At 46.5% G+C, this 26,508-nt stretch overlaps 1 protein-coding gene across 3 annotated transcripts in view; it reads right to left on the bottom strand.

The window, feature by feature from the left end:
- The window catches only part of LOC138530102 (zinc finger protein 260-like), a 79,468-nt gene extending 61,244 nt beyond the window's left edge, over positions 1 to 18,224 (bottom strand). For 2 of the 3 annotated variants that reach the window (XM_069640884.1, XM_069640882.1), the window contains exon 1: positions 18,097 to 18,224. The gene's annotated coding sequence lies outside the window, so the exon portion shown is untranslated. Of the gene's footprint in view, positions 1 to 11,036; positions 11,084 to 18,096 lie in introns of those variants that run through there. The other variant, XM_069640883.1, reaches the window with a different exon arrangement.
- Between the last annotated feature and the right edge of the window lie 8,284 nt (positions 18,225 to 26,508).

Genomic DNA, 26,508 nt, shown 5'->3' with positions numbered 1-26,508 from the left:
AAAAATGCAGATACGACCCTTATCTGAAGGGCTGAGAGGGACTTTTGCAATGAAAGCTAAGGTAGCTCCTATACCTCTGGTAGAGTGAGCCCTGGGGGCGAAAGGTAAGACTTTATTGAATAGGTAATAGCAGAGCTGTATGCACGTGAATATCCATCTTGAGATGGCGTTCTTTGATTATGTGATTGCCTTCTCTTCTAGGTGCTATGGAAACAGAGTTGGTCTGTTTTCCTTAGAGGTTTAGTTTTGTTCACGTAATACAAGACCACCCTCCGTACATCAAGTGTATGGAGGCTTCTTTCTGAAGGTGGGGAGTTCTATGGATTGATCAACATGGAACTTGGAAACAAACTTAGGTGAGAACCTAGGATGCGTTCTGAGGACAACCTTGACCTTGTGTATTATGAAAAAAGGGTCTTGTACGGACAAAGCCTGTAGCTCACTGACTGATTTTATAGACGTGATAGCTACTAGGAATGCAGTCTTGTAAATCAGATGTTTTAGGCTGTCCTTGTGCAAAGGCTCAAAAGGGGGGGGGCATGAGCTTGGAGAGCGCAACATGGAGATCGCAACCCGGGTGAGGGTTGCCAATTGGGGGGTTGGGAGGTGGCATAGCCTCATTACCCCTTCCATGAATGCCTTAATGACAGGAACTTTCCACCAGGACAGCTTGTCCTGTGAAGTGGTTTAAGCCGACAGATGCACTTTGATGGAGTTAAATACTAGGCCGGAGTCTAGTAGGTAAACCATGTAGTGTACAATGTTAGCTGGGGAACATTCTGTTGGGTTTAGTATATGTGACGCGCACCACATCATAAAACTCTTCCACTTATTGAAATAGCAGTGTCTGGTGTTGGGTTTCTGTTCCTCTTGTAGGATATCCTACACCTTTGTGGAAGATTCAGGTGGCCAAATTCTATGACTTCAGTAGCCAGGCTGCCAAGTTCATATACTGAGAGCACAGGAACTTGATTAGGTTGCACATCGCCAGTTTGAGCAGATGTGGAAACCAAGGTGGTCTTGCCCACATTGGAGCAACCAGGATTAGAGTTACTTGTTCCTGGTGCCTCTTGGGCACTATTATGCTCAGGAGTCGTGCCGGCAGGTTGGGGGTTGCGTAAGCAAATTTCCCTGACCAGTTCATCCACAGAGCGTTCCCCTTGGACCTTGGTTGGGGAAACCTGGACGCAAAGTCTGGGCATTGTGAGTTTAGTCTTGTGGCAAACAATTCTAATGGGGAGTGACCCCATTGTGAGAATATTCTGTCTAGGATATCTCTGAGTTGCCACTAATGTTCTTCTGGTAGAGGGTATTTGCTTAGAGTGTCTGCCAGAGAACTGAGTCCACTGGAGCATATTAAGAGGTTAGGAACATGTTCTGCTTGTGTGCCGACTTCCATATTATTTTGGGATAGCTTGGACAGACTTTGAGAGCGTGTGCCTCCTTGCCTGTTCAGGTAGAACATGACAATGGTGCTGTCTGAGAGGTCCTGCACTGTTTGACCTGTAAGATGTTGCTGAAAAACCTGAAGAGCCGGGAGGACTGCCAAGAGTTCTAGGAAGTTGATATATGTCTTTGGGCAGTCGCATGTGTCCACTGGCCGTGGGCTGTGTGGTGAAGCAGGTGAGCCAACCATTCGGCGAATGAGGCGTCTGTAGTTAGGATCGCTTTTGATGGTGGAACGCAAAAGGGTTTTCCCCTTGGCAGGTTGTCCCTGGACCACCAGAGAAGAGCCCGTACTAGGGTTAGCGAAACAACCACTAGATCGTCCCAATGACTGCTTGCCTGAGGCCATTGTTTTGCTAACCATTCCTGCATTGGGAGCATGCGCAGATGCACATGTGGAACCAAGTGAATGCATGAGGCCATCATCCCGAGTAAGCGCATTGCTTTGCGTACAGTTATCTGGCGACCGACCTTGTAGTGAGGGTACTTGCAAAAGCATGTTTTGTACTCTTTTGTTTGAGGGGAAAGCCAGCTCCTCCTTTGTCTTTAGAATAGCCCCTAGAAATTGTATTTGGCTTGGAACTAGGCTCGATTTCTTTTCGTTGATGGAGAACCCCAGATTGAAAAGAAAGTCTATTGTCTTGAGTATTTTGTTTGCAAATTTGAAGAGACTTCCCGGTAATTAGCCAGTCGTCCAGATAAGGGTGTACTGGGACGGACCTTCTGCACATGTGGGATGCCACTACTGCAAGTACCTTTGTGAATACTCTTGGTTCCGAGTCGATGCCGAAGGGGAGTACCTTCAACTTGTAGTAAACTCCCACTATCTTGAAACACAGATATTTTCTGTGCGCCGGGAGCTTTGAAATATGAAAGTATGAATCTTTCAGATCCAATATTGCCATGTAGTCCCCCCCCGTTTTAGGAGCAGGATTTCTGCTTGGAGTGTGGTCATGCAAAACTTTTGTGGTTTGACATATTTATTCACAGGGTGAAGATCTGGTACTGGGTGCATGGAAAGGTCTTTCTTTGTTTGGCACAATGAAGTACATTGAATAAATACCCTTGTTTACCGGATTTGCTGGGACGATCTCTATGGAGTCCTTCTCCAGCAGTGGCTTTACTTCTTCCAACAATATGAGTTTTTCTTCAATTGACATTTTCTTTTGTCTTGGCGGGCGGTAGGGTGGTTTTTGTAACAACTCAATATGATGCCCGCCTGCCCCAGTGGACAACAACCACGTGTCTGATGTTATCCTCTCCCATGCGTGGGTGAAGTGCGATATTCAGCCTCCTACTGGAGTTGCATGGGAGGGGACCTGAAGCGGTGCATCATTGTTTGGCAAGGGTGGAGCCTCTCCCAGATGAGGTTCTGGCCCTTCCTCTGCCCCTTTTATTTCCTCTTTGAAAATTGGAAGAGAAACTTCGTCCCTGCGATTGGCCCCAAGATTGTATCGTATTGTATTATATTTATATAGCGCACCAAGCCCGGAGGCATCTGGGCGCATTTCTTGCAGTTACATATAATAGGGAATTTACAAATACATTAGGGAGCATATATACAAATGACGTAGAATGAGTTGTTACATGGTAAAGGTACATTTGAACAGGTATCAAGTGAGACGTTTACGAGATTTACAAAGGGCAAGAAATGCAAGTTGCTTTACAGGTTAGACAGAATATGCCGCTGATTGCTGGCTAATTTACAAGTTGTGTCAGGTGTGCAGTTCTGTAATGAGAGGTGGTTGAGGGAAGGTGGTGGTACTTTAGTACTGGTTTTTAAGGTTCATTCAGGACAAGCCAGGTTTTTACATTGTTTCTGGATTTGCAGAAGAAGGGTTCAGCTCTAAGGGGTGCCCGTAGGGAGGTCCACATTTTGGCTACTAGGACCGGGAAGCTTCTACCTCCTGCCTTTTGGAGCTTGAAGCTAGGAATGAGGAGGCTATTGGACAGTGAGAATCTGACAGGTCGATCAGGTAAGTATTGTGTGAATTTTTCGCACAAGTACTTGGGTGCTAGATCGTCAAGGCATTTGAAAGCAAGTGATAAGGTTTTAAATCTGAATCTTTGATTGACTGATAGCCAGTGTACACTGCGTCTCATCTCCGAGATGTGATCTGGGAAAATTAGTTGCTGATCTGAGTGCGTTGTTCTGAAAGGTTTGTTACTTTTTAAAGTTGGATTGGTTGGTGCCAAGATAGAGGGCATTGCAGTAGTTATCTTGAATAGGACTAGTGCCCTGGCTAGGGTGATGCAGTTACTTGTGGTCAGAAATGGTCTACAGCCGTTAATTAGCTTGCAAGTGTATAAGGTGGTGGAGGAACTCACGTTAATTTGTCTTGTCTATGAGATGGAGGCGTCAATATAGATACTTAAGGTTTTTACATCTTTAGAGACCTTGATATTATTGCAGTCAATGTTGAATTCATTGAAGTGTGAGTCCAGTCTGTTAAGTTTAGCTATTGTGCCTACAAGGAGCAGCTCAGTCTTGTCGTTTAGACATAGTCCATGTTTGGCCATCCAGGCTTGAATGATTAAGTAGATGTCGTTTAGGCGTTTGGAGTCTGTGTTGTAGTCGCCAGTAATCGGGATAAGGATTTGGGTGTCGTCCATGTAGTTTGTGTAGGAGACACCCAAGAGATCTAAGTCGTTGAAGAGTGGCTTCGTGAAAATGTTATAGAGTGTGGGGGATACACATGATCCCTGGGGGACTCCGCAGGTGACTGGGACTGGTGTGGTGAATGCGGTAGGTGAAATACTATGGTTGTTCTGTTGTTTAGGAAGGATTGAATCCAAGTAGTGGCTTCGATAGAGAAATGGGCTGCGGATGAGAGGTGGTTGCATGGGATTTTGTGGTTCACCAGGTCAAAGGCTGCTGATAGATCTAGTAACAATAGGAGTGCATGGTTGCCTTTGTCCTTTATGATCTCCGTTTGGGTTTCTAGGTCTATCAGAGCTGTCTCAGTGCTGTCTCTAGATCGGGAGCCCGATTGTCGGAGTCCTAGTATATTTTTGCTTTCCAGGTGATGCTGGATCTTTAAGTAGGTGGCCCGGTCAAGAGTTCTAAGGAGGAAGCCCGCGGTAGTGATAGGTCTGTAGTTTGTCGTGATGTTAGGGTCAAAGGATGGTATCTTAATAGTGGCAGGACCCAGGCGTGCTTCAGATCGGTCAGTACTGTGCTAGTTGGAAAGGAGACATGAATTAATACTGTAATGAAAGGCGCCAGATCCTTCGCTGCCTCTTTGATGATTGTTGCTGGGCATGGAGCTCCCAGACATCTGTATGCTTTCAAACTATTGATTATGTTCTCGACATCCTTGATGGCGAGAGGGGAGAACTTGAACAGGTCATGTTTGTCATGTGGGGGTGCTTGAGTTACGGGCTGGGTTATGTTGGTGACAAGATATTTTTTTTTGTCTCCATTTTAGATTGTAGGAGCTCAATTCTGTCAGAAAGAGCTTTCTGGATATTGGTGCACCAGGTGGTGTCTTTAGCGCAAGTTACAGAGGGTGCAGTAGGGGATTCAAGCGCTCTAAGGATGCTGAATAATTCTTTTGTATTAGACTTAGCTTTTGTGATCCGGTCATTGTAGGAGTCACTTTTGGCTTGGATAATTGCAGTTTTATAGTTGGAGGAGGCTGTTGAGAAGTTGTCTTTGTTAGAGGTAGAAGGGAGGCTTTTCCACAAGGCTTCTGCAGCTCTTTTGTTCTGACGTATGGTCCTGAGGTGTGGAGTGAACAAAGTGTTCAGATGCAAGCGTGGTTTAGCTTTCCACGTTTCTAAAGGGAGCGATCTGGTTGATGACGTTAAGTATAGTGGTGTTGTAAGAGTCTACGAGAGAGGTTGGATCCACATTCGAGGTGGAGGATTTAATGAGAGGTTGAAGAAGCAGGAGTAACCTTTGAACAATTTCTTGAGAGTCTGGGAGGTGCCATAGGCTTATCTAGGTTGGAGTGGTTGCCGTCCTGTAAGGTAAAGAGAATAGTATGATGGTCGGACCAGGCACATGGGTGGTTGGAGAGGATGTTGATGTCGTAATTAATGTCCGTGGTCCAATCTAGGAGTCTTCCTTTATTATGAGTGGGTTGGGAGATACGTTGTTTGAAGCCTAGCTATGAGATACAGTTAGCAATGGCTAATGCATTGGCATCTTCAGGGTCATATAGGACTACGTTGAGGTCTCCTAGGATCATCAACTGGGATCCTGGTTTATCATTAGCTGGGAGTAGTAGAGTTGCATCTTCCTCGAAGGAGGATAGGGGACCTGGTGGTCTGTACATAAGGTGAATGGTTATGGTAAGTGTTGGTGACATGGGTACCTTAATCGAGAGGAGTTCACCGGAGGGGAATGTATGGTTGGGGGAAGGGCCTTAGTCCAAGCGCTATTTTAGCAATAAAGGCGACGCCTCTGCCTTTTGCAGACGTCCTTGCCTGCCTGATAATGGTGTATTTGTCTGGGAAAGTGAGTGAGAGCAAGGGACCAGATTTAGTCTGGAGCCAGTTTTCGGTAATAGCTAGGAAGTCAAGGTCAGTTGATGTTATGAGGTCACAGATGTCCAGACCATGGGCTGTTAGTGATCTGGCATTGATGAGTCCACCTTTAATGGTGGCCTCGATAGCTGTTTTAGTAATCGGGATATTGTTGCAAGGTGAGGGAGTCTTGTTAGTTTTGTTTAATGGTTTCTGGCAAGTAGGTGGGGCTTTGATACAAGTTTTATTAGGTCTTTTGGCTAATGAGGCGTTGAGTCTGGCGAGTCTATACCAAAGTCTGGAGTTTCTGATTTTTGTGGGACAGGGTTAGTTAGGCGTAGGTCTGGAAGCATAGAGTTTAATCCATTGGTCTGGGGTAGGCAGCAGGGCATAAGTGGGCGTAAGCGGGGAAATGTTGAGTTTGATAGTTGTTCCGTCTAACTGGTTGTCTAAAATGAGGACTGTCTGCCCGGAGTATAGCCTGAGGAAAGTTGAGCACCCTGATCCCGAAACCTTTTAGAGTTTGAGGAGCCCTGTTGAGTATAGGGTTTGTTTGTTAACTGGCCAAGGGATTTGAGAGGGTCGTATTCCTACTTAGCACTCTTAAGTGCGTCTTCGACAGCCTTCCTGAATAATACATTGGGCTCCACTGGCATGTCTAGGGGGGGTTGCCCGAGTTTCTAACTTAAACCCCGATTGTCTGAGCCAGGCGTGGCGCTTGAGAAGCATGCCCTTTGCTATGATGCGTGCTGCATCAAGGTTATTTTTCAGGATGCAGTTTGATATCTGCTTGCCTTCTACAATAGTCTTTAACAATGGAGCCTTTAGGGGATCAAGTATGGCTGAGATTTGGCATTGCAGGTCATCCCATTTGTGGCAGCCGTAACTAGCTAGAAGCGTAGTGTTGTTGGCGATTCTTTTTGGTATGCTGTAGCGGAGGCAACCTTTCTCCCGGAAATATAGATTTGCTTTCCTTGTCTGGTTTGAACCTTTCTCGTGAAAGTATAGATTTGCTTTCCTTGTCTGATTTCGACCTTTCTCCCGAAAGTATAGATTTACTTTCCTTGTCTGGCTTGGCCTCTGCTGGCGCCAGGGGAGTGCCTGCCCGCTTTCTGGTAGTGGTGACCACTAACGAATCAGGTTTAAGCGGACTCCTAATATACAGGGGGTCAGTGGGCGCCCGTCTGAAACGTTTTTGTATTCTGGGGATGACCGCCCTTCTGAGACTAGGCGCCAGTAGGTATGGCTGGATGTGTCTTTGTACAGACTGCAGGAGCGGAATAAACTGAGTGGCAGATTTATTTTCCCCCCAGGATGTCTTCCACTAAGTCTATGTTAACCTGTGCTTCCCGAGTGTCGATGGTAAAGGGTTGTGCAGCCTTTAGTAGCAGTTCATTGTATTGTAGTTGGTTATCAACGGGAGAATATGCGACCGGATTACGTAAATGGCATCATAGAATTTGTCTCGACTATAAAGGTCCCCTTGAGACACAGGTCTTGTGACCCTGTAGGGTCATCAGAGTACATGTCTTGAGAGGGGTCTTGGTAGGTCGAGGCAGGGGTGCTAGGCTGTGGCTCAAGATAAGTCTTTTTGCCAGGGGGCTGCTGTGCACATGCTTTTCCAGAGTCACAATACTTCTTAATTTGAACACAACAATGCATAGCCAGCACACGCTGTAAAGAATGCGCCATTCAAATAACAAAATGGTTAGAGTTTCACATAACACAACAGCTGTTATATCATTTATAAGAGCAGCACAGAGAGAGGACAGTGAATTGACAAAATGATTGCTGGACAATAGATTTAAATGAACAAAGGTTATGAATATTGTTTAATTGCCTATGACATATTGTAAAGAAACTGATCACATCGTCAAAGAAAGATTGTACTTTCCTCCATGAAAAGACCATGCACACATATTCCAGTTATAGCCAACGTTCAGGATGGCATCATGGTATGTGGACTCACCCGAAAGGTAAAAAATGCACTTCATGATTTAAAAAGAATGGGCAGGTGAAAAACGATGTAATCATGCACATTGACAAACATCACATGTTGGTGACATGAAAAACCAGGGATACGTCGAGGGGAACTATTACCAAGGCATAAATCAGTTTTCAAAAATGGATTAGTTGAGCTTGCTAATTAAAGTGTTCTTGATTACCAAAATTATTTGATTAGCAATTTTGTAGTAATATTTTTTATATCACCAGAAGTTACCCAAGACACAAAATGTTCTACAATACAGTATTTTTGTGTACTGCCCTTAGTGAGATTGTCTGTAAAAATGTAAAGGTTTGCTGCATTCAGTGCTGCAGATAAGATTTGTAGGTGGGAGTATTTTACACTCTATTTTTAAAAGTTGGGAGTACATTGATTTTTAGGGAGTAGACATAAGTCCAATCTCCAATAGTAGTTTTTTTAAGTGGGTAAAAATATGTTTTAAATGGAAAACGAAAAGGTTTTGGAATAATTATTTCTTTCACCCAGCTATTCATGTACATCAAAATATACACGTTTACTTATCTGGCATTAATGATAGTCCCACAGGAAGAAACTAATATGTGCACCACTATAGGTGAAAACAGGGGGACAACATTCTACTTGGCTGTTTACTGTTTTTGGGTTGGGGGTATTTTTGCTGAGTAAAAGTGGCTGATGCACCCCTTATCTGCAGGGCTGGCTGCATGAGTACTCAAGTAGATATGAAGAAAAAAAGTCTACATAAACAGTGCAAAGCTCTGTAATGACCCATCATTTGCTCTGTAGGGAGACGTTAAGAAGTGTCATAAAATCAAAAAGTTCCCAATATTAAAGGAAAGTCATAGCATGAGACCAAACAAATAGTATGGTGTTGTGGCAGGCAGGGTAACTGTCAACTTCAGGTGGGCTAGATGGACCTGGCCTGTCATTTTGCCTGCCTGCCCAATGCCAGACAACTGTTTTAATATAGTATTAAATACCACTTTTGGGGGAGGGGAGGGCAGCTAACGGTACTCAAGCCTGAGCCAGGGAGGGCCAAGTGCAGCATTCCTGCCCTGCGCACCCATGAAAGCAGTATTTCTCGCTATAAAGCACTCCAAGCTCCCATCTGGGGTGCTGATACTTTTGTTTGTTTGTTTTTAAAGTAACTAGGCTTTGCACAATTCATGCTTCCCTTTAAAAGAAATTGCACGTATAGTTGCAATTGGAAATAACCATTTCCAGAACCTAGAGATGAGCCAGGAGGTGCGCAGATGAGTGGGCAGCCCTCAGTGTAGACTTAGTCTGGGGCACCACCTCCAAGGACATAGTGACGGATGGTCAGAGGCGCAGTAGAACTGGCATGAAATGTGGGCAGCTACTTGCTGATTCTGCTTGTGTTCCCGGCCTTCAGATTAGCCAGCTCTCTGCCACAGGTCCTGAAATATAATGCAATCAAATCGTACAGCAAAGGGAGCTCTGGAGGCTAACTAGAGTGTATGGTATTACAGTAGATCTGTAGATAGACAGATAGCACTATTAATCACTACTTTGTGCTAACATCTAGTTAACTTTGTGAATTAATTATGTAAGAGGAAAGAAAGTAAGAGACTAAGCAGAGAGCTGTAAAAACTAGTTGGAATATTGTAATTTGCAGCCATCTCACTTTCAGGGTATCTAGTATAAAGCAACAAGGTGATGAGTGTCAAGGAGTTTGGGATCAGCTCATGTATTGAGCACCATTTGCACAGATGTATGTAACAAGAAAAACACAGAAGTACGTTTTACATCAAAGGCATTTGGCCTGGTGATCATGTACATTTTCAAAATGTTCAATCGTCAATATGATGCACTTTCCCCAATAAAATGAGATATAGTTGACACTATGAGATTTAGATACACTAACCTAAACTTTACTACAAAACGTCGAGAGAATGTAGTGTTTTACCATAGAAAAACTGCAATTATGCATTATGTAACAAATTACATTTGTAAGAATGCAATTGCCGAACTGTCTTCGCAAAAAATTAAGTTACCACATACTGGTATTTGCCAAACAGGATATAGTTGGCCTCATAAAAGTATCATCCTATTACTTCTGGGTTGCAATTATTTGAAAAAGAAAGAGCTTGTCTTGCCTAGCACTCGCCCACAGGCCTTTGGCACTTTTAATAGTGGAGGAGAAGATCACTGCTGCACGCCGTCTCCATTTGCGACTTTGCATTTGCAGTGCATAGAGAGAAGAGGGTGGGGACAGCCCAGGGGGCAAGAGGAATGCAGGGTGAGCTGAGCCTTCATTGACCCATCTCATTTAAATAGCTAGCTCTGCTACGTAAGTGTCAATTTAATTAGCAAACCTACAGAATTGCTTATTTTATGCCTGGATTACAATTCCCCCCCAAAAGGACCAGTTGATACAGCACACCTAGATTATACAGGCCCATTGGCACGCACAGCGACAGGTTACAAAATTGTACTAGTAATAATTGATGGCTTTACTTGATAGCCGGAGACATTCCAAACGAAATAAAGCACTGCATTGACAACTTGTTAGTTCCTGCTAAGGGATATTTTTTATAAGATATGGCAATCCCAGAGTACTCCAGTCTGACAATGGACATTCTATGGCCGACATAAACAAACAGCTGTATCACATGCTTGGCATTCAACAGCATTATCACATCCATTACAGACCTCAAACTGCAGGTCTAGTTGAAAAGAGGAATTCAGAACTCAAAACAGGAATGAGGAAAATTATGGATTCTTAGGGACAGTCCTGGGACAAACATCTACCATTTGTGCTACAGCACATGGGAGCTCAAATAAACAGTGCAACAGTCTCAACCTATACCAAATTGTGTTTGGATAAACATGTGCGGTGGGAAAAATACCTGATGCTACCACACAGAGATGCCCAATGAGGTAAAGTGGCAAATTCTGAGTTTCTAAATGAACAAACTAAGGTAACTCAGAATGTAGGCATGACTATCGCATCACATGGAGTACAGGTTAAATAACACAAAAAACTTTTTTTTTTAAAAAAAAACAATCTGACAGAATTTCTGATTGAAGGTAAATTAAAGTCAGATAAGAATGCGTGGTGAACTTTAGCATAAAACGCAATCGATTTACTATGAAAAGATGGGCAGGCACTTACACTATTGACAACATTTCTCCAGTAGTTAATCAAATATACTTCCCTGAAACGCAAGAGAAGAAATGAGTACATATTACACAACGCATGAGTGTGTCTAGGTCAAAGGACAAAGCAATCCAATCAAAATAAATGACAACAGTTCATGAACTGATGTCTGTCCATTTATCTGTGTTCTGTATGTCCAATTGTCTTTTTAGGTACATGGTGCACTAAAGATGGAACTTCTATGCCAACATCGACATGATGGAAACACACATACATGCATATTTCGTGCACATTTCCAGAATAATTCCTACTGTTTACTGACTGGATCATGTATGTTTGTTTAAAGTGATAGCGAGAGTGTGACATACATAAAAATAACTGATACACAAAGGACTGTTGAGAATGTGTTTCAAATTTGGAAACCATCAAGTGATACTAAATACTCCAATCTGAAGGCTTTGTTCTCTTTTCCCCTGGGGTTGGGGGGGGCCACCCCCTTTGAGGTTAGCGGGGGTGTGCCCCCTGAACCAAATCCTCCCTAGGGGGTTTGGAAAGCAGGGCCTCACTGCGAGTGACTCCAACAGGGAAAATGACTTCCATTCCTGTGAGGAACTCTCTATAACTAAAGCAGTTTCTGCATACACAAGAATCTGAGAAACTGATGTTACATTCAGTTGTGGGACTCAAAATAATACTGAAAGGGCCTTTGGATGTTTTGCTCAAGACAATGCTGGTCTTTCTGTGGGCTTGACAGCAGAACATAAACACACACCTTTTCAGCCATAAAGCGAGAATAAAAAGGCACAATCACCCGTGAATGGCGGAGAAGAAGAAATACACAGAGGAGAGCCTCCAACATGATCAGGTCACTGAGAGGCGGAGACACGCTGCCAAGCAGAGCCGTCTTGTGGCACGGAGGTAAGCTGGAGGAGAGAGATTCCACCGACCCAGCACAGAGCCGTGTGTAGGCGACAAGACCAAGGCTGAGCAGAGGCAGTGGCGTAACCACGCAGAGGATGTGCTGGGACCAGGGGCTGAGAAACAACACCTCACCCAAACCACAACGAATGAATGAATCCTCCACTCACTGCAGAGGATGGATAGGACCTGAGAAACACTGAGATGAGCGGACAGCAAAACTCACTTGTATCTAGATGGGAATGCCAGAAAGCAATTGGGGAACACCACTGCTATCAAGCAGACTGCACCTCATTGGAGCCCGCCCAGTGACATAAAAGGCCCCCAGGTTGCTCATAGTGGAGGGGGCAGAGAGAGCAAGTGGGAAAAAGGATGCATTACCCTAACCTCTTACCAGGGGCACAAAAGCCCAAAGAGAGAGAAAGAATAAAGTAACAATAAGGGTTGCGGGAGCCCGAGAAACCTGAATAATTGTAATCAGCCAAACGGTTCACAGAGACTCCAGAGAACCAGGAGAGGCATGTGGACAAAGCAGTTACCAACACCCCAGGGAGATAAATGAGACATTGGGAAAAAGAAACCCAAGTGATGGCAAGAGGAGTCACCTATATCACAGAGAAATAAGTGGAACAGTAAAACCCAAGGGAGTTCAAAAAACCTGATTGTGGTAGACTTCCAGACTGCTCACAGAACTCCCTCAAGAGTTGAGACACATAGGAAAAGAGGTTATCCATACTCAAGAGAGCCTAGTGAGACATTGGAACTCCAGGTTTACAGGAGCAAGAAAAACCCGAAGTGTAATCAGCCAAACAGCTCACAGAAACGATTGAGAAACAAAAAAAAAGGAGGCATATGGAAAGAGGGGGTTACAAAAAACCCTGGGAGATTAATGAGACATTGTGACAGACACAACCAAGTGAGCCAGAGGGGCCCACTAAGAAAAGTGAAGAACCAGTTCAAGGGGAACACAGAGGCAAACAATAAGTAAACCTAGTGGAGAGAAACCCACCCAAGAGGTGGAGAGGGATCAAGGAGGTATCCCTCCACCTAAGACAACTTGGACATTGGATCTTTTCCATGAACTTGAGACTTTATTTTGCAAACTTGAGAAACTTTTGGAACTCTGACAGGCTGTCAAGAACTGTTAAACCAGGGAGAATTGGAAGCCCTGAGAGAGATCAGGGTACACAACTCCGAAGGCAGGACACTCTGCCTAGTTTTTCCTTTATATGTTTTCTAAGTGGTAGGGCCAAGGTAGAGGATAGGTTTTGGTTTTGGACAGAGGACCATTTGTGTTAATTTGACTATTGACGAGCACCTTACTAGAGCTTGTTAGGAAGGCAACTCTCCTTTTAGCAACAGGGCTAGACAGACGTTTTGTTTGAAGTTAAATAAAACCCTTTGATAGCTCTGGCCTGAGCCCTTGTACTGGCTTGCCACAAGCAAGAATTGACATGACTGAAGCAGCATAGACAGATGGTATTCACAATGGAACATTACAGAGAAAGATGAAGGCACATATTGCACATTATAATAAGCATACATCATGGACGTGAGCATGTATACTACCCATATCAACCGTTGCATTAACCACTGAAAACAGAAACACCGGCAGCTGCTATATGTGGTGATGATAGTTGGCCTATAAATGGTATAATTTTCATCAAAGACAATACCCATGCAGTGTTTGATGTTTCACACATATTGCCTGTACATATACAAGGGTGCAAAATGTGCACTCGCCACTCGCCATTGGCTAGTGATATTTGACTCTTGACGAGAAATAGTGTTCTGTGTGCATGCATATAATTGAGGTGGTGAGTGACGTTTATGGCTGGCTATTAGCTTGCCACTTGCATTGTTGCCACCTGCTTATACGTTGGAGGGGGGGGGGGGCAATCTTATCAGATGAAAATGGAGAAATGTCTGCCACTTTTGAAACGGAAATGAAAATGATGGCTAAATAGGTCTGGCTCAACATAGGCTACAGCCTTGGGGTCTTCAGACAGAGACCTTCGACTGCACTGTTCATTTCAGCCACTGGCAGATGCAGGTCAATCTGAGACAAAACTGCTTATTCCTCACTCACCAATAGGCTACTTGCATGATGCGCATCCACCTATACACATCACTGCCACGTTGGTCGGCTCTCAATGCAAAATTGCCCTCTCTTTCAACTCCTTTTCTTCTAATTGATCTGTGACCTCCCTCACCTTGCTGGTGGCATCTCCCTGTACTTTTCCTCTCTCACCCCGTGTGCCATTGTCTCTCCCTTACCGCTCTCTCTAGAAGTTCCCTAGCCACAACCTTAATGATGGAGTCCTATGTGAAGACAAAGAGTAAAATCTGAGATTACTGTCTAACTAATGCAACAGAGGGTGTACGTGACGAGGTGGTGTGGGACGCGTTTAAGGCTACATTGATGGGGGAGCTCATTGAGATGAAGTGCCAGAGGGACAAACAACTATGTCTCTTCCAGAAGGAATTGGAAGCTAAACTAAAACAAATAATGGCTCAAATGGCAAATAACGCGGGAGTGTGCTGCAATGGGACTATCGGCTGATTAGGGGACAATTAGATGTTTTGCAGACTAGAGCTGCAGAGCGTTCATTGCTCTACCTCCAACAGAGATATTATGGCAAAGCCAATAAGGGGGAATCGCCCGTCAGCGAGGTGGATTATGAAAAAAGAAGCATCAAGGAAAATCCTTAAAATAAAGGTGGGGGGGGGGGAGAAAGCACTGCTCTACCTGACATAATTTTGGTCTTTACGGAATATTATTCATCCCTGTACACATCAGATTCCCCTGAGGAGGGAGCCCAAAGGGAATAACTGTCCCGGTGCCCTCTCCCCAAGATCACTCCTCAAGAACGCGAAGAACTTGAGGGAGACATTACTCCCGAAGAAATAAGGGCGGCTATAGCTGCTTTGCCATCAGGAAAGGCCTGGGCGGCGTTCCAGCATGTTTCTAAAAAACCTTTAGAGAGGCACTGATACTACACTTATTCCAGCTCTTTAACTCTTTTGCGGGAGTGCGGGGCAGAGGGTAGCACCCCGACAATGGAAGAAGCTTAGGTTATGCTGCTCCCAAAGCCAGGTAAGGATTTTACTCTATGTGGTTCGAACCGGCTGATTGACCTTATTAATCTAGATGTAAAGATCTACACCAAGGGTCTGGCGTCATGCCTGGATAAGCTCCTCCCCAAACTGATTGATCCCAAACAGTCGGGATTTATTATGCATAGGCAGACCTCGGATAACATTCGGCAGGTCTGGCAACTGATTGAAAAAATATATATATATATAGAAACCCTGCACTTATACTAGCATTGGCTGCTGAAAAGTAATTTGACTGGGTCGAATGGCCATTCCTCTTTCATACCACGGAGATTAAGGGATTTGGTTAGAAATTCCTTTCAATGGTAAGAGCCAACTACCAAACTCCCTCCTTGTGCCTGGCAATCAACGGGCAACTTTCCCAGAGGATCACAGTGTCATGAGGCCCTAAGCAGGGTTGCCCACTCTTATACACCATCCACCTGGAGCCTCTCTTGGCCAGCATTAGGGCCTCCCTGAATATTAGGATAATTACCTTTGTGGGTGAGGAGCATAGTGTTGCAGCGTTTGCTGATGACATATTCCTCTTGATCACAGAACCAGAAACCTAATTCCCAGGGATCTCGCAGGAACTTCTTCTCTTTGGGGAGGTGGCGGGGTTAAAAATAAATGCCCACAATTCAAAGTTACTGAACTTGACCGCTCCCTCAGAAAAGGTTCAGGAATTGGGGGTATAGTACCCTATAGATGGGCAGAAAAGTGCATTAGATATAAGGGGGTCCACATTACTGGTTCTCTGGGTGCTCTTTACCGTGCTAACTACCGACCTGTAGCGGAAAAGCTGCACCGGCTGCTGGCGGAATGGGTGCCCTTATCACTATCCTGGATGGGGAGGATAAATGCCCTTAAAATTATGATTTTACCAAAAATCCTGTACTATTTCACGGGCCTGCCAGTGGAGGTTCCTCAAGGTTTCTTCAGGGCCCTTCAAAAGTGGGGTCATTTATTTGGAACCGCAAGAGATCCAGGGTAGCTGTGCATATGCTAATGTCTCCCAGAAGCAAGGGAGGGCTGTGAGCGACAAACCTCTATCTTTATTTCCTTGCGGCTCAAATCAGAGTGATCCAGGATTGGGTCAGCGGGAAGGTATGGTGTCGAATGGGCAAGCAGTGGTGGGGTCGCCGAGGTGTTGTGGCGACCCAAGGGGGATAGACCTGCAAATATGTACCATAGCAGGATAGGGGCCCTAGTGGGGGACTCGTGGGATGAGCTGGTGCGGAGGGCAAACTTTACCACCTTCCCCTCCTCGCTGACGTCGCTGTTCAGGAATCCCCAATTCACACCGCGCACAGAAAGGGGTGCCTTTCATGGGTGGGAGGCGGCAGGCTGCCGCAAACTATGTGGCATGTACTCGGGTCAGGACATTAAATCCTTTGCACAGTGCAAGCAGGACTTCAGGCTAGATGAAGGGGAGAGGTATTGCTAATCTCAACAGAGGCACTGGCTTACAAACCCAATGGTCAGGTCAGAGGCCACCCAGCATCTCACACCCTTTGAGCGGTTTGTAACGAAGTACATGGGGACAGGCATTTGGTAGTAGCGTTATATGGGATTATAGCAGAAGGGGCAAGGAGTCGGGCATAGCACTTTATGCAGCAGTGGGGCAGTCGCTGGAGAACTTTGGACTCAGTTATGGGCAGATATCCCCAAGCTCCTGCAGGCCACCCCGATTCAGGAGATGTGGGTTAAGGTAATAGTCCAATGGCATCTCACCCTAGAAAAACCACAAACATTCTACCCATCTGTGCCAGCGCTCTGCTGGAGGGGATGTGGGGAACTGTGATTTTGGAAGCATATCAGGTGGAAATGCCCAGTCAAAGAGCCTTATTAGAACATGATCCGTGCAGCAATGAATGGTATTTTTGAGAGTCAGATGCCAGACAACATAGGGATGGCCACCCTGGGAATGGGCGGGGTTCCCCTTGAAAGCTCAAAGTAAGACATACGTGATTCTGATAGTGGCAGCAACGCTTGTGGTGGCACACAAATGGAAACAAAAAGCTGCACCCACATAACTCGAATGGGTTGGGTGACCCGTTTCTATTCAAGGGGATCACCAAAGGTTTCTCTCGGACTGGGACATTGTCCTGCATCACCTGCAGCAGGACTTGCGGGCCGCATGGTGCCCGAGGAAAATGTGAACCTCCTTTCCACCCCCTGCCTTGCGCAGTTGTGCATTCTGAGGGAAAATAGCACTGCAATGATGCACATATTTAAATGTCCTTTGTGCATGGTTCACCACCTTTTTGGCGCAAGTGAAGTGAATGAGCATCCCATCAGTTGCACCAAACACGTTTTGAAACTCGTGGCACGATGGTTTATCCCTACTGATCACTTCTTTGCGCTGTACGTTCATTTCAGATTGTAGGGTTCGAGGTGTCAGAGGGGATTTAAGAATGGGAAAGGACACACGAGAAGGAAAATGTGCATGGGCTTTTCACTGTTTCTACAGTCATTAACACCAGATTTGCTCATGAGCAGGTATTGTGTTGAATACCATTAGCTCCAGAGCAGATACTGTGACTTGAATCATTAGCCCAGAGTACACACTGTGGATGCCATCATTCAGGTATTTTGTCATGTGTTATGGATTAGCAGGTACTATATCAAACATCATTAGTTTCAGGGCAGCTATGGTGTCTCGAATCGCTATTCCAGATACAGTACTGGGTCTGTAATTATTTGCCCCAGGGCAGCTATTGTCAGATGCAGATGATGAGCAGGTACGTACTGTATCGGAAGTAATTAACTCCAGAGCAGATACTACTGTGTCTACAACACGAACAATAACAGGCTGCCCTGTGTAATTTCAAAACCAGATATTTAGAAATGCACGTACTTACCATTTTTAATTTCAACATGTGATAAGTACAATAAATAGAACGAATTATAGCTTTAGCTGCAGCCTCTGATTTACCATGCATTACCAGAGGTTGCAGAAGGGCTCTATTTACAACAGGGGTGAGAACGATCTAAGTTAATGGATGCTAAAATAAATGCATATACATTTCGCTACAAGAGCTGGCTCGCATGCACTCACCCGATGCAGCCTGGAAACTGAAAAGAAGTGTTTGTTAAACGGAGGCCGTATGTTGCGGTAGTATCTATTTCCTATCCGAGAAACGGACCCTAAAAACGCCCCGCCTACTCCTCTTCACGTGACTTTGGATACGTTCCCGTGCATTCACTTAGCGTCTGACGTCATCATTGTGTTTTCATTGAGTTTGATGGAAGGGTTCAGGAACAGTGTTGTGTGTTTAATATGGGTTTGACGGCATGGGAGGCACAGGGCACATTGGTCTACAGACGGGGATGGGGGTTCGTAGGTGTGGGTTTGGGGCAGCAATGGGGGCATACTGGTGTAGGTCTAAAAGGAGGTTTGGGGGCATCTTGCTGTGGGCAGGGAGTGATGGTGGCATCTTGGGGGTCTGCAATGAATGGGGCACATTGGTGTCAGTCTGGAACAGGTATGGGGAATCTGTTCTGGAGGGTGGCATGGGTCATCTAGGTGTGGAATGGGGCATCTTTGTGTGGGTGGGATGAGAACATTTGTGTGCATCTGGAAGGTGGCATGGGGAATCTAGGTGTGGGTTGGGAGGCTGGTATGGGGCATCTTGGTTTAGGTCTGGCTGGAGGGAATGGATAGGGTCACATTTGTGGGTTTGATGAGAGGGATGGGGCACATTGCCCTGGGTAAGGCTTGGGGCACATTGGTGTGGGTCTGGAGGGAGGTATGGGGGCACGGTGTAGGTCTGGAGGGAGGTATGGGGCAGTGTTGGTATGGATGGATCATCTAGGTGTGGTTCTGGAGGACAGTGGGGCATATTGCTGTGTGGAGGGAGTGATGGTGGCATTTGTGTGGGTCTTCAATGGATAGGGGCAGGTTGGTGTTGGTTGGAACAGGTATGAGACATCTGTTCTGGAGGGTGGCATGGGTCATCTAGGTGTTGGTTTGGAGGGTGGGATGGGGTATCTTGGTGTGAGTGGGATGGGGGCTTCATGGTGTGGGTCTGGAGGGAGAGGATAGGGCCACATTGGTGTGGGTATGGAGGGAGGGATGGGGGCATCTTGGTGTGGGTTTGGGAGGGATGGTGCACATTGGTCTGGAGGGAGGGATGGGGCACATTTGTCTGGGTCTGAAGGGTGGGCTAATGCATCTTGGTGTGTGGCGATGGATAACTTGGTTTCAGTCTGGAGGGCAGGATGGGGGCATCTTCCTGTGTGGAGGGAGGATGGGTTAACATGGTATGGGTTTTGATGGGGGCGTTGGTGGCATCCTGGTGGGCTCTGAAATGGAGGAATAGGGGCATGTTGGTGCGGGTCTAGAGGCATGGTGGCATCTTGGTACGGGTCTGTGAGGGAGGGGTGGGGCATATTGGTGTGGGTCTGGAGGGAGGGACAGGGCACATTGGTGGGTCTGGAGGGAGGAATGGGGCACATTAGTGTGGGTCTGGAGGGATGGGGGCTCATTGGTCGGGGTGAGGGATGGGCTATCTTGTGTGGAGGAAGGATGGGGCATCATGGTTTGGGTCTAGAGGGAGGGATGGGGCATATTGGCTCTGGCTTCCAGGGTTGGTGGTATCTGGGATAGGGGCATCTTGGTGTGGGTCTGGAACGGAGCGATGGGGTATTTTAGTGGGGTCTGGAATGTAGGTATGGGGGCATCCTGATGTGTGTCTGTAGGGAGGGACAGGCACATTGGTCTGGGTCTGGAGGGTGGGATGGGACATCTTGGGGTCTGGAACAGAGGGGGGGCATCTGGGTCTGAAGGGAAGGATGGGGCACGCGTGTGGATAGAGGGCGAGTCTCTCTGGTGGTATGGTGCTGTGGGTCTAGAGGGATGGGTCGGGGGTTCTGTGTGTGGGGAACCAAACATTGTTGAAGTTCTCCCCATTTTACTCCACTCATGGAGGCCTTCAAACAAAACTATTCCTTTCTCTGCACTTTTGATGCTAGGTCTAAGCCACATATGGTGGTCTGCCATCTTGGTGTGGGTCTGGAGGGAGGGCTGGGGCACATTGGTTTGTGTCTGGGGGAGAGATGGGACATCATGATGTGGGTCTGGAGGGAGGGATGGGGCATCTTGGTGGAGTTTGGATCGGAGGGGGTCGTTGTGGACATGGAATGGAGCGATGGCATATAATGGGGACATGTCAGGGAATGATGGAGCATGGGAGTTTGAGTGAGGGCTGGAACACTGGTGGGAGGGATGGGGCTTCTGGGTGTGAATGATGGGGTATGTATGTCTGAAGAGAAGGATGTTGGTCTATTGGAGGGGTGGGAGCATGTGGGTGTCGAGGAAGGGATGGGGTAATCCAGGTGTCGGTCTAGGATGGTGCCATCTGTGTGAGTCTGGGGTAGAGGTGAAGCATCTGGGTGTGGCTCTGGAAAGAGGGATGGGGCATCTTGGTGTAGTAATGGAGGGACTGATGTTGGCGTCTTTGTGTGGGTTGGGATGGAGGGATGTGGGTACAGAGGGTGGGGGTGGCATTTGAATCTGGAACATGTGTTTGGAAGGAGAGATGGGGCATCTGAGTGTGAATGTAGGGCTGGGGTATCTGCTTGTCAGTGGGGGCATGGAGGGGTCGGGCATGCAAGTTCGGAGGGACAGATGGTGGTGGCTGCGCTTGGAGGGACAGATTTAACACTTGGGCCTGGTGGGATGATTGGTGGCATGTGACTGTGCAGCATGTGTGTAAAGGGAAAGGAGGGATGGGCATCTGGGTTTGAATGAAGTGATGGGGCATCTGGGTATGGATGGACATGGTGGGGAAGTATGCGGCGTGCAAGTCTGAATGTAGGATGGGGCATCTGGGTGTGAATGTGTGGTTGGGCATCTGTGAATGTGGGATTGGGCATCTGGGTGTAGATAGGAGCATGTAGGGCGGGGGCCTCTGCATGAAGGGAGGGATGGGGCATGTAGGTCTAGAGAGAGGGATTGGGACATCTGCATGTGAATCGAGGGAGGAGGGTATCTGTTAATGGAAGAATCGCCTGTAGGTTGGGAGAAAGGGGACAGCATATGAGTGTGAATGGAGGGATTGGGGATGTAGGGCAGGGATCATCTGCATGTGTAGGGAGGGCTGAGGACTAGGGGTCTGGAGGGAGAGCCAGTGAACCTGTGCACTGGTCTGGAGGAAAGAGTGGGGCATGTAGGTGTGAATGGAGGGAATGGGGCATGTAGATCTGGAGGGAGCAATGGGGGCATCTAGGTGTGTATGGAATGGTGGGGCATGTGAGCCTAGAGGGAAGGTTGGTTGCATTTGGGTCTGAAGGGAAGGATGGGGCACGCGTGTGGATAGAGGGCGAGTCTGTCTGGTGGTATGGTGCTGTGGGTCTAGAGGGATGGGTCGGGGGTTCTGTGTGTGGGGAACCAAACATTGTTGAAGTTCTCCCCATTTTACTCCACTCATGGAGGCCTTCAAACAAAACTATTCCTTTCTCTGCACTTTTGATGCTAGGTCTAAGCCACATATGGTGGTCTGCCATCACTCAGCACACTTTCCTGCTGGCTCAGGTTCACGATACGCAGGAACGAACTGCACTTAATTTTGCACTTTCGTATTTCACATTGCTGGCAAAGGGGAGCACTGCGGGCAAAGCACTATGCATTGTCAGTTCTCCCCCGAGGGGGAGCCCCTTCCTGTGAGACTACTAGCCAATAGTCCCACTGGGGGTGGTATAATGCAGGAGGATATCATGGGGAGGTATTCCTCCCTCTGGGGATAAGGATGACCATCTAGGTCACAGCCCTTATGAACACATCTCACCCCCACATACTCCAGCTCATCTTTCCTCTTCTTTCTATGTAGACAGTAGACCTATGTACTGTGGTAAGGCAGAATATCTTGAGATCCTTGAAAGTACTGGGACATAGAAGAACCACAGGAACCCATGTAATATAAATGGTGGGACGAGTGGGCCCCGTGGAGTTATAAAGATAGGTCCAGCAATAGAAACAATGGGCTAATGAGCCTAGGGACAGCTGGCAACATCGTATAAAGATCAACAATGGACAGGAAGACTGTCACGGGCAGCCGCACAGGGTTGCAGGTGTGCTGATCAGCAAACGTGGGAGATTCAAAACTGCGTTAGCAATCCAGAAGGAGAGCGCTTCAAGGACGCTGGCGGTCAGCTGCATCTTAGGGTTTGAGGGTTTGCAGGAGCAGACCTTTGCTCAGGCCTGCCGAAAGGAGGAAGGAACACAGACGGCAACCGAGAACGCTGTCACAAAGCTGTTGAGGAAACGAGACGCGGCAGAAGCAGAATTGAATGCCCGCCAGCCCAGGAAGCCCTGGTGACATGCCGAGACCCCAGACAGGGTAAGAGGTGGTCCAGAGGATCTGGAGGGAACGCTGGGCAGATCAATAAGAGGGTGCAAGTAGTTGTCCCACAGCCTCTGGGTACAATGCTTGGGTGGCATGTCAGGGGCAGGAGGCATACAAATCCCATTTACATCGACACTGTGGCAGAATAAATCCTGCTGACCTACAGAGAAGGGGCGAAGACCCGGAGTATATTAAAGAGACCCAGGGAGGGAGAATCCCTCACAACAGTGGCAGAGAGGAGCCAACTGATAACCAAAGGGGGCTAGACACCCTCCCTAAAATACAAGTAATCTTCCTCGTGGCAGTACTTGGCAGGAGAGTGAGCCAAGTCGGCTAGAGCAAAGAAAAGGAGACGCCAGAGTCCGGAACCCAAAATAAGAGAGAAACGCGAGTCCTCTTCCTTGTTGTTCTTGGTAGGAAAGTGTACCAAGAAAGGCAGACCAAAGAAGGAGAGTAGCAAGGGTTGTGGACCCCTCCAAAAGCTTAGAGATTAAGAGTGAAGTTGAAGAAAAAGAAGACCGAGGGAACTGAATCATTCCCCTTGGTTGTAACTGATACCAGGAGAATGGAGCCATTCTCTTGGTAAACCAGACCAGTAGGAAAGTCCAGACGTCTGGGGAAGGTAGCCATTCCCCAAGACTTTGTGTGAAACCGAACACCAGGAGAAAGGAGACATTTTTGTGGTCCATCCAGAAGTGGTATAAAAGTTTGTGTTGAGAACTTTACCAAGCCTGGGGAAGTGGGACATTCCCTCTGATAACGTCTGAGACACAAGACTGGAAACTGGTTTTGACAAGCCATGGACCCTAAACCCAGGAGAAGGGAGCCATTCTCCTGGGACAAGACCACAGATGCTTTATTTTATAGTTTGTGGTGTAAGGGATAGGAGTAAGGTTTTCTTGGCACAGGATGGTGGACACTTTTGATTTGACAGACACGCTGACAGTCACCTTATCTCTTTAGTTGAGGTAGGGAGTCCCCCACCCCAAATATAGGCATATTCAGGTTTTCTCGTTTCTTTTACTTGAATGAAAGTCTTTAACCCCACTCACGCCACCTTCTGTCCGTCTCCTTCTTCTGCACCCTTACACCTAGCATCTCCCAACCCCCTATCCAACGGTAGCACTTTTCAAGAATTGTGTCTCAGTTTGACTGCGTACCTGTTTTAAGTCTTTGGTCTGTCACTTTTTTTATGCTGTTCCAGAAGTGAGCTGGTGACAAGGGAAGATGGGACAGCATCCCCAAGAACTTGGCTACCTGGTGATAACGGACCAACTGCCCACACAACGTGGTTGCGTCCCCTGATTACCGTGATGCAAGGGCAGTGCGAACACTGACTGGGGAAGCAGAATGTTTTTGCCAGATGATGGAGTTGGAGGCGTTGAGGGATGGTAGAAGGAATCCAACTGAAGCAGCAGCACACATGCAACAATACGAATGTGGAAATTAACTAGTATCTACAGGAAGCAGGGAAGGATCCAGGACAAGGAAGGGGCAAGATCCAAGTGCAAGCAGGGTATCGGGATAGGAGGGAGACTAGTCAAGGCAAACAGGAAAGGACAAAAAGTAAGGCTGGAATTCAAAAAGGGGAAGTTAGGACACTGCAATCAGGGAACTGTCTGAACGCATTAAGACACACTCAGCAGAGGGAAAGAGGGTTTTAAATACCCCTTCCTCTCTGAAAATGAGGCCTGCAGCACAGTGTTGCTGTGGAGACCCATGAGGTTGGCATACACCATGCATGCATGGAACCTGCGAGCTGGGCCACCTCTCATGTGCAGTGAAATGATCATGGCTGCACTCAGGAGAGGTCTGCGTCCGTGGGCAGCCAACCTCCTGGGCCTTGCCGGGTGCAGAAGCCTACAAGGATAAAGATGTTAGGGCGGGCGCCACAGGTAAAGTTTCTGAAGATGTGTGTGTGCGTGCGTCACTGTGTGAGAGGGCTGAATTGAAAGTGGATGTGCATGTGCTAGCATGACCGGGTGCGTGTAGATCTGAATGGATATGTGTGGGAGTGTGTGATAGTACTGCCCTTCAGCTGCCTCCGTACATCACATGGAAATCACATAATAATCACATACAGAGCTTCGGCTTCCAGTGGCTACCTTGCAGCGCTTTTGACACAACCACCACTCCTGGCAACTTCATTGTCAGTCGAGTCACTACGTATTTGTGAATCCGCTCCTATGACTTTAGGAAGTTAAAGGAATGGTTCGATCAAAATTTTTTATTGCCCCTATGGGTCGGCCATGTGTTTTTAAGCCTAAGTTGCTCGACTTTAGAAAAATTTCCTATGGACCTTACCCGAGTTTTCATCCATTAAACGCATGCGAAAACAGGCACCAGGGAGCTGCCATTTTGTGATAATCCTATCATTTCCCCCATCACCCTGGCTGACCTGCTTTTGCGGCACTAAATCATATCCCCCGCCCCTGAGCCTGACATTATCAAAACATTCATATTCCCCGCCTCTCTCTGTGACGTTACTGTGCTGCGTAGGCAAACGCGCCCAGTCGTCTTCTACGCGACTTCACACAGAACCCGGAAACCAACACAGATCAGCTCACAACACAGCGCGCCACAATTCGGAATATGAAGCTGTACTTTAAAATCAAACAGCAACACAGTAAATTTGGTAAAGTACATTTATTTGACATTAAATGTTTATAGAATATTCTGCAATTGCCATATGAACTCTGAAAGTCATTTATTTTCTTTTATCTCTATCCGCAAAGCCTTAAAATTTTATCGTGAGTCACGCGCTGTTCATTCAGGGTGTTGGTATTTGTTCAAAGAGGCACTTTTGTCGCACGTTGAACCTCAAGGCTGTTCCATCAAGTAGGCACTAGGCCAGCGTAAAGGTTGATATGTTGCTTCTAGCCGCTAGTACCGCGTAAGGGCATATGGGCCCTTGGCGATCGTCCCATAAGATCATCAGAATGGTGCAGTTGGTTACATTAAGCTGCAGCTGGCGGCTGAAGAAACCGTCTGCCGGTGTCTGAAACTGGTGGCAGGTGCAAAATGGAAGAACGTACCTATTTTGAAAACATCAAATTTATAATTAGTCTCCCCAGCCGATCATTATTAATATTATTCATTTTATTTATTACGGCCGAGCTGAAACTATTTGCTTTCAAGGATAGTGCAATGGAGTATGTTCGGCTCTAAAATCAAAGCGAAAACTAACAAAATAAATTGAGGTTGGTAGACAATGAGAAACGACTTTTTGTCTACATGCGTGTGGAATGTGGACCTGCATGCCCATGTGCCCGCTACAAGGACGATCCCACAAACCTTTTCAAAGCTCTTCATTTATTCATGCATCCATTCTTTAATTTCTTCATTCCGGTATAAAAGCGTATACAAGCGTCTAAAGAGTTACTTGCATTATATTTGCAATTTCCATTGTGTCTCTGCTTAATGCAGTCCGTAAATTCCACTGTGCTCTTGACAACGATTTTTCGTATACTGAACTAACATGAAACTCGGTCTAGTTTCAGAATTTTCTGCCTTATCGTCTCAAACGTTATTGCACCCCCCAACCCTCCCTTCAAATGAAGTTCTTTCTGCATGGTCCCTGTCTCTCAAGATCAAAAAACAATAGAACCTTATACTGCCAGTGCGAGTTGTGGGCCTCTCCAGGGCGCGAGCTGAAAATCAAAGCCGCTGACCTTCACTAGAAATTAGCATACATTCTTTCTTTGCAACATCCCCTAGTAAAGCCATCTGTGAGAACTTGAAGTTTCGAATCCATCTATGTAGTGCGCCTCAATGGACAAATGCGAACTGGCTTCTCTCCCATATGCAACGGCCCGCTTGGCGCGTGCTAAGGTCCCAATTTTGTCCTCGTTGTCTGCGAGCTTTGAAGCCCCAAAGAACCATAACTATTGAGACTTTTAATTTTTTGGGGAAGGTCAGGGAAAGTATAAAGTACCCGAGGAGTTGAGTTGAAAGTAAGATTTATTGTTTGTTTGTTTTATTATTTGCAATATGCAAGCCTCCCCTCGGTTAACAGTGCCCAGCATTTATAAGAGATTGCGAAAATTAGTTACATCAACAAAAATATATACATACACATACAGACAAGGTCAGCAATATGAAGTGAATAGAGAGAGAATTCAAAG

This window comes from Ambystoma mexicanum, chromosome 1q (genome assembly GCF_040938575.1).
Source record: "Ambystoma mexicanum isolate Mex_15411 chromosome 1q, UKY_AmexF1_1, whole genome shotgun sequence".
In the NCBI taxonomy this organism is placed as follows: domain Eukaryota; kingdom Metazoa; phylum Chordata; class Amphibia; order Caudata; family Ambystomatidae; genus Ambystoma; species Ambystoma mexicanum.
The sequence above is the reverse complement of the archived record's forward strand: the minus strand, read 5'-3'. Positions and strand labels throughout refer to the sequence as shown.